Here is a 6,000-nt window from a genome sequence, read left to right as displayed (position 1 = left end):
ATTGAGGATGACTCTAGCTGGATAGTGAAGTCGTGCTGTAGAGACGGATTGGCAGGGAGGAGCTGCAGGTGATGTTCCTTCATCTATGCCGAGATGTCCGCCAGACAGCTTGAGATACGTGCAGCTACTGTGGGATCATCTGGTTGAAATGAGAGGTGGAGCTGTGTGTCATCAGCATAGCAATGGTAAGAGAAACCATGTGCCTGTATGATGGGTCCCAATGATGTGGTGTAGATGGAGAAGAGGAGCGGTCCAAGAACTGAACCCTGAGGAACCCCTGTGTTCAGTTGATGTGCTTTGGATACCTCGCCTCTCCATGTAACCCTGAAGGACCTACCTGTGAGATAGGACTCAAACCAGTGGAGGGAAGTTCCTTTGATGCCCAGCGATGAGAGGGTGGACAGAAGGATCTGATGATTCACAGTGTCGAAGGCAGCAGAAAGATCCAGTAGAATGAGAACTGAAGATTTGGAAGCAGCTTTTGCGATCCGCAGGGACACACCGAACAATTTACTCAACCTCAAGTTGTTACAAACCTGAATTAATTTATTTATTTTGCTAAACACAGAAGATATTTTGAAGAATGTTTGTACCCAAACAGTTGGTGGGAGCCATTGACTTCCATAGCATTCTTTCTCTCTCCATATTGAAGAAGTCAATGGGGCCCATCAACTGTTTGATTACCAATATTCTTCAAAATATATTATTTTGTGCTCAGCAGAAGAAAGAAATTCATACAGGTTTGGAACACCCCCTTTTTTAACATAGATCTGAAATTACCCCCCTCTATGATTCAAAATATGATATCAATGAAGAAAAAAATATTATTTGTAATGTTTTTCCTGCTTAAAATTGGACACTTTAACAAGATCAATAAACATTTTCATTATTTTTACATGTATTTATTTATTAAAAGTTTGTGGCCTCAAGGCAACATTGTACCACACCGGACAAATTGAAACATTTGACATTTTCATGCAGAAAAAAGAAATCTATTTATTGTAAACATCAATTTCTTTAACCAAACACTTGAATAAACAGATGTTGCCTGCTTTGGCCATCGTGGAACAAAAGTATTACCAAACCATCATATCATCAATTTATCATATCAAACATTAAAATCAGTGTTGTTTCATGGTAAGACATTAAAAATCACCATAACCTACTCCTAATATACCTAATCCTTACAAGCATGCACATACACACACAAGGACCTGTATGCACACACAAAATCTGCTTCCTCACTGCTTGAGAAAGTCGAGGAAGCAATTCCTCTCAACAGAAAAACACAGATAGGTTGCCAATTTTGAGCACTGCACTATTTACAATGCCTGAACAACCATTTGCATTGCCCCTTATTTTCAACCCAAACCGGCCAATGACCTGTCGGATCAAAGCAAACCAGCGTTGATAGTCGTGGTTCTACAGTGGTTTATTGATGATTTTCAGGCTGTTCTTCTTATTTATCTCCTGCATTAAATCATAATGTGTGCAGATATAGTATGTGAATTACTATTCTTATAAATGCATTACAAAATCATGCAAAAATGCAAATACATTAGGATAATTTTAAACTGTGAAAGTTGTCTTTGGAAGTTATTGTTCAATTTTCAATAGTCAACATTTCACATCTAATACATAGGAGCAGAACAGAACATTACGATTAGCCCTTAGTTAATGAAGTTTTCAGGGGGTTTGTGTTCTCTCCAGCCAATTGACTAGCTCAGCAGTGTCCAATCCTGCTCCTGGAGGGCTATATTCTGCAGAGTTTATCTTAAACACACCTGAACCAGCTAATCAAGGTCTTACTAAGCATTTTAGAAACTTCCATGCATGGTGTGTTGAGGCAAGTGAACTAAACTCTGCAGGACAGTGTTTGGAGTTTGGACACCCATGATTTAGCCTATACCTTTAACATTAGCCTACTATGTGGTCTGTCTTTGCAGTAGTTTTTGATATCGTTGCTGTGTAGCCTACTTTCTACTATCGTTGCAGTGTAAGTTTAAATCTTGAAACTAAATGAACATATTAAATATGAAAATATGTTTGAATATTGCTTTGTAAAATGTGACCCTGGATCACAAAACCAGTCTTAAGTAGCACAGGTATATTTGTGGGAATAGCCAACAATACATTATATGGGTCAAAATTATAAATTTTTCTTTTAAAGATCATGTTCCATGAAGATGTTTTGTAAATTTCATACCGTAAATGTATAAAACATTTATTTTTGTGAGTGAATACAGCATAGATATCATATAGAGACTAGATGCCCTATTGGCCGCAGTGGCGCAACAAATGCGGCCGCCATCTTAAACCGGTCATACTCCTATTTGCGTTGCATAGCAGCAGTAGATGCCAGAGCACTGTGCAGCATATTCCTGCTCAAATCGGCGGACCATCACTCGGGGCCAGTTGTTCAAAACATTTAATCTGGATCAAAATGATCCGGATTTGGAAATCCCATTTTTTCCTATTCAGGATCAGGTAATCCGTCTTACTTTTATGCCGGTTTTTCAAAGCAACATTGGACTGGATCACCCTGATCCAGATACACAGTTTTCAAGATTACCAAATCCGGATTACCAGTGCTCTAAATGGGACAACATATCCTTTAGCTATGTAAAGAACAGGTAGAAGAGCCAACATGGAGTTACTGTAAATGCTTCTTATTTTGAGAAAAAACACAAAAATAACAAAAACATCCACTTCCATTCGTAAATTTCTTTTATGAGCCTTCATCAGAGCCACAACAAATAAAAAACAAATATACAATGTGGATATTTTGAAAACGTCTTAAAACATTTTTTGAATGAGGGACTGACTGGACGTATAGTATGCAATTGTTAGAAATGATTTTTGACAGGCTCTTCTCTGATGATTGTTTCTTTGAAATTAATATACGGTAATGAATGACAGAAAAATGGAATTATTTTATTTTTGTTTGTTATTGAAATTATTTCATGGGGACAAGATCATTTTTATTTTTACTTTACTGAATACCTTTATTGGTAGCCTATGTCTACTTTATCTACTTTATCACTGTTACAACGGTTACACAAGTCAAGTGCAAAATATAAATATATATACACTAAATGATACAAAAGTATTATTTGACCAATTTAAAAGTTTTACTACATTTTATTCTTGGAATCCACCTTGAAATCCTACCCCCTGTTGGGATCAGGATAATACTGTTTTTTTTTTGGATCAAAGTTATCCAAATCATACTGACAGGTTTTGAACAACACAAACTGAAGGTTTGATCCAGATTAAAATTAGGATTGGATTCCATGATCTAATCTGATGTCAGACTCATTCTTTCCCAGGGCTCTCAAGTTGTCACGGTTCATGGATTCAGTGACTCGCCCTCGCTATGTGTGTGTGTGTGTAGTACGAATGGGCGCGGCTCGTCAGCATTGCTCGTTATCCTCGCTGATGAGCTGATTTAGCGCCAGCTGTGTTGAATGAGAATGTCCTATATATTGTGTGTCATATCGTCCTGTCTTTGTCAGATGGTTGTTGAGGTTCTCGGAGTTCACCTGTGTTTCTCCTCGATCTAGTGTTTGTTCCTGTGCTTTGGATATTATTCGGTTTGGAGTTCTTCTGCCTTTTGACTGTCCCTGACCAACGGTGGATACCCAGTTTTCGCGGCCTGACTACCGTCTGTACCTGTTCCTCGGATTCGTTCCAGCACAGTGGTTATCTTCTGGTCCTGATCTGTCTGCCCACGGAGACCTGCGCTATCGAGTCTGGTTTTCATCATCCTGCCGGCATATTCGTCCGAGACTACTGCTCTCTCTCTCTGTGTTTAAATAAACACCTGTTCACTTGCAATTGAATCTACGTCTGTTCTTTATCACCGTGACAGAACCATCTGACCATTCATGGATTCAGCGAGTGCGGAGAACGTCGGGCAGATGGTGGTCGACAACAACGCCCGCATGGATCGCCAAGACGAACAGATCGGAGCTTCGGGTCGGGCAATCCAGGCTCTGGTAGCGCAGGTGTCTGAGCTCACCTCTCAAATACAACGTCTGAGGGGTCCCGCTGTGCCAGCACCGCCCCCGCCTGTTCCCCTTGCACCTCCCAACGTCAATCGTCCTGAGCCGCGCATTCCCACGTCAGAGAGGTATTCGGGTGAACCTAATTTGTGCAGAGCTTTCTTAACTAAATGCTCAATCTTCTTCTCTCTCCAGCCTGTGACATTTTTTTCGGAGGAGAGTAAAGTGGCACTTGTAATGACGTTGCTATCTGGACGCGCGGCTCAGTGGGGAACAGCGGTGTGGCAAAACCAACACGAGTGCTGCTCCTCGTTCCAAGCACTCGAGCAGGAGATGAAGCGCGTGTTCGACCGCGCGGTGGCCGGACTTGAGGCGGCTCGTCAATTGGCCGATCTTCGTCAGAACAACAGTTCCGTGTCCGATTATTCCATCCAGTTTCGAACATTGGCCGCCGAGTGCAAATGGAACGAGGAGGCACAGTGGGACCTATTCCTGCATGGGCTGGCTGACCGTGTTCAACGTGAAATCTACACTGTGGAACTACCGAAGACTCTTGATTGACTGATTGAACTGGCACTACGTGTCGATGCTCGTTTACAACAAGGAACGAAGCGTCAGTTCCAAGTTCCTTTGGTCGACGGAGGAGACTTTTCCGGTCTCAGAGGCACGAGCACGGTCAGCCCCTCGAACGATCCTGAGCCCATGCAGGTAGGTCGAGCTCGACTCTCCCGGGAGGAGAGAGAACACCGTCGCTCGAGAGGTCTGTGTCTCTACTGCGGGGAGGCCGGCCACTTTGTTTCCACCTGTCCTTTAAAAGGCCAAGCCCGGCGGTAGGATGGGGGCTACTGTCGGGCGGATTATTCCGGACCAGACCCTCGAGCGCCACCCTTCTCCCGGTGAGACTCCAGTGGGCAGACGGATCCTTCAACGGCGAGGCACTGGTGGATTCTGGAGCGGAGGGGAACCTGATTGACTCTTCACTGGCCAGAAGACTTCACCTCCCCATCACGACCCTGAACCACCCCATCCACATCCACGCACTCAACGGACAGGAGCTTCCGGGAATCACTCACACCACTGGGGTTATCACACTCGTCACTTCGGGTAACCACACGGAGAGGATCTCACTCTATCTCACCCAGTCACCTCACGCCCCAATTGTCCTGGGTCATCCGTGGTTGGTGAAACACGGGCCCCGGATAGAGTGGGGACAGAACTCAGTGTCCAGTTGGTGTGAACAATGTTATGCCTCGTGTCTTTCGTCTGCTGTTCCGTCTGTTTCTCGTTCTATGTTGCAGGAGGAGCCGGTGAATCTGTCTAACGTGCCACCGGAGTATCTCGACCTGAAGGAAGTGTTCAGTAAGTCCCGGGCTGCTTCTCTTCCTCCGCATCGTCCCTATGACTGTGCTATAGATTTATTACCAGGTATGTCTCCGCCTAAGGGCAAGTTATATTCACTTTCTGTTCCAGAAAGGGAGGCTATGGAGAAATATATTTCTGATTCTCTGGCAGCGGGGTTCATTCGTCCTTCCTCTTCTCCAGCGGGGTCGGGATTCTTTTTCGTGGGGAAAAAGGATGGGTCGTTGCGACCTGGTATTGATTACCGGGGGTTGAACAACATTACGGTAAAGAATACTTATCCTTTACCGTTGATGGCTTCAGCCTTCGAGAGGTTGCAAGGAGCATCCATCTTCACGAAATTGGATTTACGTAATGCTTATCATTTGGTTCGCATCAGGAAGGGGGATGAATGGAAGACCGCGTTTAACACCCCCAGGGGGCACTTTGAATATTTGGTTATGCCGTTCGGGCTTTCCAGCTCCCCAGCCGTCTTCCAGGCACTCGTCAATGACGTGTTGAGAGACATGGTAGACCAGTTCATATATGTTTACCTGGATGACATATTGATCTTTTCTTCGTCTCTCCAGGAACACGGTCAACACGTCAGGCGAGTGCTTCAGAGGCTGCTAGAGAATGGGCTTTTTGTCAAGGCGGA

This window comes from Siphateles boraxobius, unplaced genomic scaffold (assembly GCF_051911475.1).
Source record: "Siphateles boraxobius isolate OS27281-9 unplaced genomic scaffold, OSU_SipBor_1 17, whole genome shotgun sequence".
Classification (NCBI taxonomy): Eukaryota; Metazoa; Chordata; class Actinopteri; order Cypriniformes; family Leuciscidae; genus Siphateles; species Siphateles boraxobius.
Note: the sequence above shows the minus strand (reverse complement) of the source record.